This window comes from Eleginops maclovinus, chromosome 8 (genome assembly GCF_036324505.1).
Source record: "Eleginops maclovinus isolate JMC-PN-2008 ecotype Puerto Natales chromosome 8, JC_Emac_rtc_rv5, whole genome shotgun sequence".
In the NCBI taxonomy this organism is placed as follows: domain Eukaryota; kingdom Metazoa; phylum Chordata; class Actinopteri; order Perciformes; family Eleginopidae; genus Eleginops; species Eleginops maclovinus.
The window spans coordinates 10266858-10280830 of NC_086356.1; the positions used below are offsets into that span (position 1 = coordinate 10266858).

General features: G+C 38.1%; 1 long non-coding RNA gene across 1 annotated transcript in view; it reads left to right on the plus strand.

Moving 5' to 3' along the window:
* The first annotated feature begins 4760 nt into the window (after nt 1–4760).
* Nucleotides 4761–13973, plus strand: part of LOC134868612 (uncharacterized) — a 38067-nt gene continuing 28854 nt past the window's right edge. The window contains exon 1 of the long non-coding RNA XR_010166296.1: nt 4761–5083. This is a non-coding gene — a long non-coding RNA (uncharacterized LOC134868612). The remainder of the gene's footprint in view (nt 5084–13973) is intronic.

The following is a 13973-nucleotide window of genomic DNA, read 5'->3' on the forward strand; positions in this document are numbered from 1 at the left end:
CCCACTGCTTCCTCGTGAAGGAAATAAGGTTTCTCTGGTTAACACATTTGAGCTCTTTCAGAAAGACCTCTCGTTTCCCCCTCAGACTGACTTTGAAACCTCTGTTAATAAGTAAAGCAGGAATATCCAACAGCTGCAGCTAATAACAACACACCTCAATGATATGTTGAGTATCCAAGCACATTTTTGCCTTTTATACAACACACTAGCAGAGGCATAAATGACTTGTACACTGTAGAATGTAAATACAATGATTAATCTTGTTTCATTTTTTATTTAAAGCAAGACATTTGTTTTTAATGAGCCTAAGGAAATAAGTTCTCATTTACTGTAAGTCCAGTACAAAATAAACACTTAACCCTGACCTCTCTCCACCCACAGTGAATGCTAAATGTACTCCCGTTTCATTGAAGGCATGTTTATTTGTGTTAATCATCAATCTAAAGGAGTGCTCAGGAAATGACAAGTTTCTACAGTCATCATCATTTAAAATACTATTCAAAAAATGGTATGTATGATCCCTGAAAAAAGATACAATACAACAATATATAAGTTCTGTAAGAAGCCACTAGGTGTCTCTACAGTAAAACTAACCTAGGGTTCAGGAAACTATGAGCTAATACAGATATTTAAGGTTACAGTATTTACTGTGGTCCAACTATGTTTTGAGTATATAAACCCAGGTACTATGCTTGAGTTAACTTTCCACTTTATTATACTGCACTACAATTCAGAGGGATATTGTCTTTAATTTTTTACAGCTACATCTATTTGAATATAGTTGAAATACATAATCAATAGATACATTCTTATGTATTATGGTATATAATGTATATTCTGTAATGGGCCAGTCTACACAATGAGAACTTCAACTGTTGATACGGTTGAACTATTCACTATTTTGATGCGAATTTTGTATTTTTATTAAATACAATTTTTAAAGCACGCATCTTACTTGATATAGTATTTCCCCACTGAAGTATTGCAACTGTTAATGGGTAAAAGGGTTGAGTACTTCTCAAATCACCTTTGGTTACTCCCTCTTATGTTGCACCACGTTTGAGAGAATCACCTTACAATATCATCAAAGCCTCATAGTCCTCCAACAGACTGCATGATTGACAGCCCCTCTCTGTCATTTGAGGGCAGGACAACTTACAGCATGATCATGACCCTATACAGTTTAGTGACGTCACGCTATTTCCAGCAAAGCTCCACCCATCTTCAACCTGACTGGAGGTGTAATCAGCCAGAAGAATTTAAAACACTTTTGTTTGTGTGCACATGACCCTATATATGACCCTATATATTAACAAGAAATAGAGAAATATACCGTGAGTGGATGTACCCGGGGGCCATGGGTTCTCACCCAGGGTTACAGCATACAGTGGATTGTGGGAAAATAAAAATAAAACTTTGTTACAAACAGCAAGCCAGCAATCTCGATATTTAAATGTAGCTTTAACAAAGGGAATGTTATGTTAATGTTCACTGAGACAAATGTGGTTCAGGATCAACACCCAGAAAACACCCAATTAGGTTTTAACCAAGCATTATCTGTGTACATAAGCTAACAGCAAGGGCTATATAGTAAGTGCATCTTATCCTAATTGTAACCTAATGTGATTAGGAGAGCAATTAACTAGCATAGCCTAAAGCCATCATCACCTTAAAACCCATCAGTACGCACTCAGTAAGCAGTGATTGGATTATTGGAGGCTGTTTTATTGAATTGCATCAGGTGTACATAGTCTTGCAACTCAGTCTCAAATCTGACTACATTTGCTTTACTCTTAAACCCAGCTGTTACTGCCACAAAATGTAATTTGCATCACCTCCAACATCTGTGCACTGTCACCACCTTTGTCCCAGCGTTTGAGATGGCTTTGATCCAATAAACTGATGCTTGCTGCTTTATGTATCATTATAAAGCTGATGTCCAAGTTCATCGTGTTCTGTCACAGATGAGATGTGGGGAAAAAAATAATAAATATATTTGGGTTAATGCTCCGGCATAAAGAACAATGATCATTTGCATCTGTTTATGTGCTAAAAAATAAAATGAAAGCAATGTATTGCACATCCAACACTCAAATTAAAACATTTATTGTTTTAGATCTGTTCAATAATAAGGAGTAGTAGGGAGTCAAATCAGTAACATGAGGCTGAAGAAAGAAAAAGAAACATTACAGCAAGCACCACAGGACTTCTTCAGAAATGTAACACACCCCAGATGGTGAGGAGACGAAGAGATGTAGGGGAGTTATATAGGGGAATTATCAGACTGCTGCTGTTACAAATGGCTGCTTGAAACCCCTAAATGGGGACAATCAATATTAACCTGAATGAAAATAAATCACTGGAATGAGGCCAGTGCTCTGTGGGATTAAGGCTCGGTCACACTTGCTGATTTCAGTCCTGATATTGAACCCGAAATCAGCCCTCGGAATGCTATCATTAACAGATTTTCTCACCCTATTTAGATTTTGTGTGGCTCAGTTTATTTCAATGTTTCCCAATACAAAAATCGTATCTTTAGAACTACAGTAACACTGCAGATTATTGCAAGGAATTGATCTCTTGCAGAATCTATTCCCCGTCTAGTATAGTGTGGGAAAGTACATACTGTAGGTGTATTTGGCAAACAGTGAGTGTCCTGTGTCAATATCAGATCAATGATTCAGGAGACTCTGGCAAGAAGGCACATGGCCTCAAAACACAGACAGTTATTATTTCATGACTTCAACACCAGCGGTGAGTGGTTTTGTGCTTTGTACACATTTCGGTCAAGTAAAAAATGAGGACACAAAGATACTAAATGAACATGATCATTGACTGTAGCGACCTCTCTGGGGATAAACTGTCATTGCTTTGGTGTTGGGCATCCAATAAATGCAATGGTCCGACATGTCATAGATACATATTTCAATCAATCATTAATATACAGCTAATCGACAGGAAACTTTATTTGTCTGTGTATTTTAATTTGTTTTACTTTTTGTAACTGTGGTAGTTTATTGCACTAAGAGCTTGTAAACAGCATCCAAAACTCTTATTTGTAAAGTAGCTTTTGTATAATGTTATCAGTCTGTTGCATTATGTTGTTTGACTCTTTCAGTAAAGACATATCAAAATAGACATGGTTGGGGTAACGTTGTTGCTAATCAGGTATTTTGTTCATGAGTAACAAAAGGTCACTTAAAATTGATATGAAAATTGAAATAATATTACTTCATAAACTAGGTGTGGAACAAAACTTGCTGTACTGTAAATATCTGGAAGAATCAGAAGGTGTCTGCATAACTGTTAACCTACAGCTGAACATCAGTATATGATACCAAGAGAAGTCTGTAAAGGAATTCACCAATTTGTTTTGATAAATCTTACACACAAAGAAAATAAAGAATAACAATACTACAATAAAAAAAACTAAGCACAAGTAGTCCGTATTTATTAATATATTGACAAAATGATAAGTCTTATCTACCCAGCAGTATATGTGAGATAAAGACAGTTGGGGCAGAGTTCAGTTGTTGGTCAGCATAATTGATGTGCAATAGTTCAAGATTCGTAATCACAACACCATCACTGGGCACTGTTCCACATCCAGTATAAGAGGGACATTGTAGCCACAAGCCATGACAAAGAATGCAGGCCTTTCCCCCAGGGAGCTGTTGATGCAATAAAGGATGTTAGACAAGGGTGAAAGAGGTGCTTCAAGGTGATCAGCTGGAACCTGCAGACGGGCCCTTCAGCATTATAGGTGAGGCTCCCCCATACGTCAAAACCACAATGCCCCCTCCCTCTTATCATCACGCTGGGATTTTGTAAGCAGAATTGTGGGAGCTTGTGTCTATTGCCCTTATTCAGCTCCCAGTGGCATGTGCTGAGCCTCAGCTTCCTCTATCTGAGGGTGACTAACAGCCACTCAACCTTTACAGTGAGGGTAAGAGGAACGGGAGGAAACAACTTCTTGGATCAGTGGTTCTGATGAATAGACATTTTGACTTGTCAAACACAGGCTTAAATAGTAAAGTTGACCATTGCTGGAACTATGTCATCGTTAATGTTATTGGCCTTTCCTGCTATGAAACTATGTTAAGTGCAGAATGTACAGCACACAGTCAAATCCAAACTAAAATAAAAACAGTATTGCTTTAGGTTATTGATATTCTGTTATTAATATTGCAGGAGAACCGTATATCTTTGATGTGTAATAACTTGAGGTTCAACATGCACATTTCATTTGCACAACAGCAACTACAAGGATATGTTAGCCACAAGGTGGCACTTTGGTACAACCCTGCAGAAATGGTGTATCACTGTGATGCCAGAAAAAATTTAATGAAAAATCTGTGGCAGCAAATGAAAAACGTACTCATAGATTGGACATTTTAAATGAACTATACTGCCTTATGTATGTTTGAATGTAGGTCAGAGGTCATCTTTCAGCCGATGTAGGCTACTGTTCAACAGCAGTTCAGCATAAGATTTAGTCTATTTCATTTACCCCTGAGAACGGTCCAATTGATAACAGTTGAATGTCATTAGTGAATGTGTTAATGGGTGTTTATCCATCTAAATCACGGTACCGTGGTATAAAAGATAATAATAAAAAGATCGCTTTTCTGCCCTTAAAATGCTATTTTCGCCTGTAGTATACATTCGCAACAGCAGATGGGGCAAGTAAGCCGGTTATATTTCTTTAAGGGATTGTCGTTTTTATTTTCCTTTCCTTTTTTTATTTTTTATTATCTGTCTTGAGTGTAGTTTGCTAATTAGCCCCACGTGTATCCCGTAAATTAAGCCTTACAGTCCAGTGGAAATACAGGGATTTTGTTATTAGGATTGAAATCAATGTAGGTAATATTAGTAAAAACAAGTGGAACACGTCGCCAAACTTGCTATTGCGTAAATACCAGCAAAGTCAACTTCGAAACCAGTCAATAAATGTCAGCTTAGCTGAGCGGATGTTATGCTAACAGTTAAAAGAAATGCTGTTTGTTTCCCAAAACGACCTGCTTCCAAGAAAGAGCCAGACAGGACTGAAGCATGAACCCTTCTAGCTGCTGTTTACACACAGGTACGCTACAGGTGAGACACAACTTGGGGACATGTAACTTAATGAACTTTATATAAGAGCAGGGTAAAAAAAGAAAGATTTACCGATTCCCTGTGGGAGTGCCATGGTAGCATCGAAGCTAGAGCTAACCACAGGAGCTAACAAAGTTGCCACACAGGAGAGGATGACATTTCATCACAGTCAAAGTATAATTTACTGCTTTATCCTAGCTCTACCTGCCAGAGCCTAAGAGATAACTTGACTCTCCTTAATCCTTTCAACTACCTTACACCGATTTCAGGAATCCAGGAAGTTTTCCTACCTCTTACTTTCAAGGCCCAAAGGGAAATATTACCTACTTAGACAATGATACTGACACAACCTTTTAAACCATGGCTTTCATTTTATTCCTAGGCCTTAAAAGTAGGCCAATGAGATTAACGTGCTCAAGCTGGTTTATCCTATGTTATTTAATCCATTTTCATATAATTACTGGTAATTTCCTGCAATATCTAAGTTAAATGTAATCTTCTCTATAGTAATCTGTAATTTACCTACGCATCCTCAGAAGCATAGGTTTGTTTTTTATTTATTGGACTACACGTTTTGTTGTTGATTGTACTGTAATGTAATTTGTATCGATAAACGTCAGCTGAAATCCTTTATTTAACTGCATGTTATAATGCATATTCCCACATAATAGGTGTTTTTGCCAGCAGATGTTTTGAGCTGTCATAGCAGAGAAAGCACAGGTGGAACATATATGTTAGCGAGAGCTTAACAATGCTGTCTAATTAAACCAGCCCTTTTTAATCACAATACTAGACTCACTTAACTGGAATGCAGTTATGAGGTACATATCTGCTTTTCCTGCTGTGATTTGTCCAAATTAATGCTGTGAAAAAGCAGTTTGTTATTGGTTAAGTTACAACAGACCAATTGGCACACAGTGAACCTGAGGCTATTGTAGTCCTTGATGCATTAGACAGCAAGGCTTTAATCCTTAATGTTTTGATTAATCTGTGGATTAATTTCTCCATTAATTAATTTTTTGGTTTCTGAAATGTCAGAAAAAATAGAAACATTCCTCCACTCAGACCAAGACAGTCTGCTATGTAGTTATTTATTATTTTAAGATAAAGAAATGCAGCAAATCCCCACCTCCTTTTCTCTGCAGTAAGAAAAAAACTGCTCATGTTATTAAGTCATGTAAACTTCATGTCTTATTTTCAAATTGAACACTATGTCTATAAAAAGCTTTACGTTTAATTATTTTTTGATAGGGATTCTGTAATAATGCAGTTCTGTTATTATTATTATTAAAGAGGAAAATTCAATGCAAACATGATGAAAATGGTTAGGTGGGATCATGATATTGATAAAGCATTCAAGGCATTTTTAGACTGGTGTAATAAAGTGTGGCAGGAGGGCGTATTGCCCAGAATTTGAAAGCCAGTAAGCCTATTAATTATAGGTAGATTGCTTCTCCTGAAATCGTATCTTTTTGAAGTAATGGAACATATGACGAAAGGACTTACAGAGGCTGAAAATAAATCATTTCTTTTAGGGGGATCATGAAATGGAGGGTCACCAAGTAAATGGAGATCAATTGAAAAATAGTTGCAGCTGCGTTCTTGATACGGATGAGTATTAGGATACACTACTGTATAAAGGTTAGTAATTTATTAAAAAAAGATTCATGATATTGGATATTGTTTCCAAGACAGGTTGAATTTTGTTCTGGTATGTATGAGGAATGTTCTCATTTATCTTGAGTTGTTATAAAATATTACGAATTGACTAAAGAACGGTAAAAAAAACGTTCAAACTATATTGCTGCCAGTGTTACCGGGACTGTTACACCTGGTCTTTGAACTGTAAAGCATCTGAGGATATTCTATATTTTTCTTATTGTGAACAAATCCCTTAAAAAGGCCAAAACATCAATTGTAGCAGTAAACAGATTCTGCTAACAAGTATTGTCGGTCTTATCTGGAGCCTAATCTAGCTGAAACGTGCCCTATTTACTCCTTCCTCTAAATACTACAACGCCCAGCTGTTTTTAGTAATTATTGATCTTCCCTTGCGCTTACGGTTTGGTGCCACAGATTTGGTAGGTACAGAAAGTACTGAGAAAACCTTGTCTTTCGTACGAGTTGACAATAAAATAATACACCATTTGGCTGCAGGTCGAAGTGATGAATTGATTCAGTTGTTTCCTAATTCCGATAGAGCCAAATTAACCCAACAGAAAGTTGAAGTAGAGTTAGATCAAGGAAAGGAGGACAAGTGAACAAGAAGTCCCTCAACCAGTCAGGTCTGTATCAGAATGGCATAGTTTCTAACAAGGCAACAACTCAAAAAGAACCATATTTAGCAAACCTGTGATTGATTCATTGCAACTTTTGCTTCCACAACCTTAAACGCTCACTGAGCTGCACTGGTATTACAAGGACAGTCCAGTGATTTGATTTTACGCACATGCACTTCAATCAGTAGTCAGTCATGAGACTGATTTACTAGAGGACCAAAGCAAATCAGGGTCATGCTCATGGAAAAGTGGCACACCAGTTCACTCACAGGAAAGCAGATGCACAAAGCCCCACTTAAGGCAATGTTCCCTCTAATGTTCTAAAATCAGGAGCTTTGCAGTAAAATTCCGAGCAAGATATTCATAAAACTACTTTACATTCTTTCTAACAAGAAGGTTGTTTGGTCTTAACCCATGGCACCGTGTAGGCTGAAGACATGCATGGTTTTGTGCATTTTGTTAAGACACCAATATGAGTTAAAAACAGTTTGTCTGAGATACTGCAACAACATGGCCTGCTGTCCTAATCCCATGATTGGCAGGAGACTTGAATAAGCTTACCGTAACTACAATGCATACTTGTATACATCTACATGTTCTATAAGCATTACTGCATAACAGTGACATACCAACCCCCAAGTTATTTTTCTGTAACCTTTATTTTATTAAATCAGTTAAAAAAAACCATTTCAGATGGACAGATGAGTATTTGCGAGAGAACTATGATGCAATTTCCTAGTACACTATGAGTCTCTTTGTCTGTCTCCATCCACCAGTCTGACATTTTATGTTCCAGTTCGTCCCACACTGCAGATGGCACTTAGGTGGGACTTCCGTTTGCAGACTGGCAGCCCTGCTAGTGCTACTGAGGGTGGGGGGTGTTTAGTTTATTTATTTGCTTGTGCTCCTTGTGCTTGTCTGTATTTTCCAGGCATGTCATTGTGCATTATCATATTGCTAAATCCGTTTGACAAATGTGTTTGTCAAACGGATTTGTCTGCTTTTTTATGTTGTTTTTTTAGATGCTTTCCAAAATAGTGGGACTAAAGATGCATTTGGGTGTTGGTCTGTTAAACTGTTGCAACATTCAGTAATTGGCACCAGTTGTTGTTGTCAGAATAAAAGAAAGTTGATCCCTGATCATGTGGTTTCTACTCAAATCAATGAATTTATTTTGATGATTCATTCTACATTCGCCTACCATGTGCGATCACATTCAACCACTGCTGTTTTAAAATCAGTCGCATCTATAGGCTAGCTTCAGTGCGGGAATGTTGGCCCGAAAGCACTGTTAGATGGACTTGATCAAGGCTTAAGGCATTTCCAAAAGCCAGGTAAGGTACGCCCATGTTTTTATTGCATCCAGGCTACAACAGGGAGGGCTTCTTTTGTTAAACAAACACATGCATTGCCAGGGCAGAAATTGTTCTACTGTTTATAATATCAAAAGGCATGTATGAGGGGGTTATGCAGAAGTGCTAAAGACAGAGATTGTGTTCACTGTTTGGACCGAGGGAAGAAGGTACTGGCCAGTCTCTCAGCAGGGCCTTCAGTTTTTGGCATATCCGACTCGCACAAAAGAAGGCCTTACACAACGACAACAAAGCCTGAAGAGAGGGCCTCAAATTGGCTGTGGATGAAAAGAAATGATTCCAGCACAACTCATTTTTCTGGAATCATAAAATGTAAGTACATTCATGATAACGTAAACCCTTGTTATTAAGGTTACTGGGCCATTCATGTTGGCTGTTCATCTTCAAAAAATTGCTTGCATAAGATGCTTTCCTGCCGATTGTTAGATATCTTATGCCAGCAGCATAGCATGGCCGTCGGTTGTTCTGATGGTTGCTGGTTGGATAGTCGGTCCACCGCTTGGTCCAGACTGGATTGGCAGGACATTTTGTACTTATTTGTGGATTCCTTTCAATGAATCTATTTGACTTCAAGTGATCCTTGGACTTACCTCTATAGCGACTACAACAGGTTCACACTGGTCGAGAGAAATGTCTCAACAACTATTCGGCAGAGTAATGATGACTTCAGATTTTTCATTTGAAATGTATTAATTGGCCCACATGTTGGTATATGACTAATCACTGTAAAAAAAAACAAAACATTCCCATCAGCATCAGCTCAATGCTAGTTAACATATGCTAGGGTGCTTATATGCTATGCTGGTCTAGCAGGTTAGCAACACACCTTTTAAAGCACTACTGTGAGCATGGCTGTAGACATTTACTTTTGTAATCTTACAATGGCTGTATAACAAGTTCAGTTTCTAAATCAAAAAAGCTACAGTCAGAAATATCAATAGTGCCAAAGAAAAGCTTGACAGCCATCTATAATTGGTGTCAGATGGGTCAAGACACGGTTTTGAAAGAGCAGTGTCTCTAAAAGACAGATGGTTATCAGCCAGATGACAGGGAGGGGTTGACGGTATGAGTCAAGCTCTAGAGCAGTTTAGAAGCAATAGTTTGGGAGGGGGAGAATGGACAGGGTTTAGGAGGGGAGAAGTTAAGTCTGCTCATGGGAATTTTTTTAAGACTTCGTGTAGGATGGGTTGAGAAACATTAAGCTCATGTAAGAGGAGTCAGAGGAGGAGAGGATGACCAGGGCATACCAGAAGATGAGAATTGGTTCACATCACAAGGAGGGAGGAACAGTGCTGAGCAGGAGGATAGAGACGGTCTTCTCTATGTCAGAATCAGGAGACTGGAAGTAGCAAATAAGAGACCAGATGAGATGCTAAAACTTTTCCAAGAAAGTCGGGCTTAGGGAATTTCCTCCCAGCTGCCCGAAGGCCTGTCCATTTGATTCAACCAGGTGGTTTACAGCCATGAGCGGGTGTGAGCAGATATACAAGCTTAGAGAAAAAAGAAAAGGCCCCAGGGGTATAAGGGCAAGTATAAATGTTGAGGTCAGCTGTGGGGAGTAAATTGAGGGGTGCTGATGACAGCTGGAAGCAAAGAAGTTATACTTTGGGTTGGTGGTTTGGGCAAACTTGTTAGACAACAACACGGCATGGCTCAGTAGAGGCCAGTAGCATGGCCGTCTTCTGTTCTCTGTTTTTCTTTTAGAAAAAAGTCTCAATGATTCAGGAGACCTAGAAATAGATACAGCCGTGGAATATGCCAGGGAGTATAGATATTTATTGTCATTATAGGGCTATTTCTATTTGTGCCCGTGGTTGTTTGTGATCTACTTACATTTTTAGAAAGGCCTTCTATCCCTTTTCCTTATTAGATATTGGATGTCTCAATTAAGATGACAAATCTTGAGTTTGGCATGGCCCCAGCTCAAATCTTTTGATGCTCTTTTGATGTTTTACAGAATCTAATAGTGAAGACAAAAGTCATTCTGTTCAGGGTTCATAAGCATTACAGCAACCTGGAAATAGCTGCAAGTGAACTCGGATTATGAAAAATGGACAACTCCATATTTTCAGATCTGCTTGTGATTTGTAAAATGAACAGGTCACAATTGTGGAACCTAGATTTCATATCAGGGCGCATTTGTTCAAACTTATGGCAGAAAGACACGATGTCTTTTACTTGATATCATGTTTCCTATCACAAAATGTTACAGATTTAATCATTTCTGCACCAGAACATCTCTCTCAGTTTTATTCCTTTTCCTCCCTTTTAATGTTTCCGTTCCACTGGTTATTTTTTGCAGTTTAGGCTGTACTACTCGTGCTTTTGTTACAATTAACCATACATACAGAACCCCAGTAGAACTGCAAGTATTCAACTTCCCTGTGAATATGTGTCAAGTATGCAAACTTAATTAGCATTTATTGCACTTAACCATGTGCGTCACAGTTTCACAGGAATCCAGTCATTCACAATTAAATATCTTAATTAGCTTTTGCAACTTAACAGCTGGAGTTCATCTGGTTTTCAGTGTATGTTATTTACATTACTTAAGAGTATTTCTTCTACAATACATAATAGTATAGCTAAGTATAGCTCTCATGATGCGTTTACTCCCCTTTGTTATATATCTGTTTAAATGTTGTCAAGCTTAAAAAGGAATTTTAGCCCAGTCGTAATTCAGTTGTACTTCTGCATATTGAGCTGTTGTTGTGCATACCTAGCAGATTCACTTAGAGGAACCGGTCAATAAGGGACTGACATTTTTACAAGCAGTGAATTTCCTATCATTACTTCAACAACGTCACCTTGTGACAACAATCCTGAGACAACCAATCCTGCTTTTTGTGCCTAAAACTTTCCCTTTCTGATCCTTTCAAATAAATTAAGGGATATCATTTATTCCTCTTGATTTCCTTTTTGGGCAGCCGCTCTACCATTCTGTGTTTTTATTTTTTTATTTTATTGTTGGCAACATCTCTACAACCACATGACAGTCACAAGGGTTGATTTCAGCTACCTTCGCAATAGTGGATTTTATTTATGTTCTCTCAAATCTCTCATCAAATTCCCCCTGTTGCTTAAATCATTCCCTCAATGAATGGTCCCCAGTTCGACATTCTCAAAACATTATTGACACTTGGATGGTGTTTGAAAATGTAGCAGAGGTACTTATCATGCAAGTTTTAAGTGAAATATGAATTCTATTGTAATTTTAGATATTTACTTTTCAAAGACTAAGGATTGCAAAACAAAACTTTGGTTTGGGGACAGACATCGGGGGTCGGCTGGGGTTTATACACTAATTAGAGAGGAATCTGCCCACTGTCACCTCATCACACATAGGCCAAGTTCATTCAGGGGTAATTTAATTGCATACTTCATGTCTACATTACTCTTGCCCCAGCGGCTTCATTGTATGGCGGGGACATTAGAACACATTTACGTCATGATTTTGTACACTGTGGTTGGAAGCCAGGACTCCGGACAGCTCGTCCTCTTTCAGGTTGTGAAACATTTGATGCAGCATAATGGTGAAGATCAGTGCCATGTTTCCTCATCTGCAAACATGCTTATCCAAAACACATTGAAAGCACTTTTGACACAACAACCATCCAAAAACACATTTACTGCACCATGGAAATTTGCATAAGTTGTTTTATTCATAGTTATTGTCCTCTTTATACTTCTTTTTGAATTGTTTTGTCTTTTGTTGAAGTGGACATCACGCAAAGTCAAGCCTTAAGCCCTTAGCTGAGTTGTTTGCCCACCACCCTCTGAACTGAAAAGAACGGGTAAGAGGAGGAGTGGAGTTGGGTTTTCCTCCCTCTCTTTCTCTCGCTCTCTCTTTCAGCATCTCAACTCAACCTTTATTTTTCATTTGTTTGAACAAAGAGTGTACCTTACAGTATATTTACACATCATACTGACTGGCTGTTCGACAATTTCCACTAAGATAATGCAAGGAAGATTGAACTTTCAAGATTTGCTTCTTGGTTTTCATATTTTCTACAGTCTTGTTCTCCTTTGATCCACTCCTCTCATGCTAGCTGTGTAGTGAGATTATCCTTGACATTAATGTGATCGTATTGACCACTATCATCATCATCATCGTCAAAATCACTCATCGTTTTCATCATCATCATCATCATCATTACATCATATTCACCATTATTATATTGATATAACTCTTTTCAATAGATTCCTCTCTGATAACTGTACAATCGTACACAGTGTTTGACTTTTTCTATATATATTTGGGAATATATTATTTAAACTTAAGAAAACAGGAACATAATCCCAAAGAAAATATTAGTATCCCAAAGTAACAAAATCATGCATGTTTTAATGTATTTGTCCATAAAAACAAAACAAAAATGAAAGTAATGGATGGGATCTTGTTTTATTTACAAATTGATCTTGGCACTGTTTTTGTTTGTCTCTTGCTGGAAACTGGAATGATCATAAAGAATACTTTTGACTCTACCGAGCATAACACTCTCCTGGTATTATCAGTCAGTGACTTGCTATAAAAGGCAGGTTTTAGAGACATGTTCTTTTTTTCTTTTTTTTAAAGCACAAAAAAACGATAAAACAAAGAGGTGGGAAATAACAACATTAGAGAGTCGACCAGGGGGCAAACAGAAATAATGTGTAGAAAAACGTAAATCACTTCAGCTTTACACTGTGGCAGTTTCCTCTTTTAGGCAGAAACCCTGTGACATCATTTCACCTGACATTTTTTTTCTTTTTTTCTCAGAAGTACAGGCTCTCCACACGTCTCATCAGGTGCACTCACTGGTTACCATTATTAGGGTGAATATCCAAAAGAGAACATTGATTCTGTCAAATGTCTTCTCCTTTTCATAAAGCAGCATTAATTGACTCTGGCAAATAAAAGAAAAGTAACCGAAAGGAACCAGCAGTACAGACCTACTACCTCAGGTTTGGCAGGCAGGTAGGGGTCGCTGTCTAACATTTCCAGTGATGCCTTGTCAAACAAGTGCTTGACGGTTGATCCAAAGATCTTGTGTGTGAGCAAACATAAGGATGTGTGTTGGTGTGTGTGTATGTGTATTTCTGGGTGTCTCTGCATACTCATATTCAGTGCAAACACATTGGGTAAAAATCCCGTCTTGACCGTGGCCCATCAGCTCTTTTGTTTCAACTGAAACGCATACATCTACAGCATGGTCCAGTCCTGTCCATCGACTACCTCCCTCCTCTG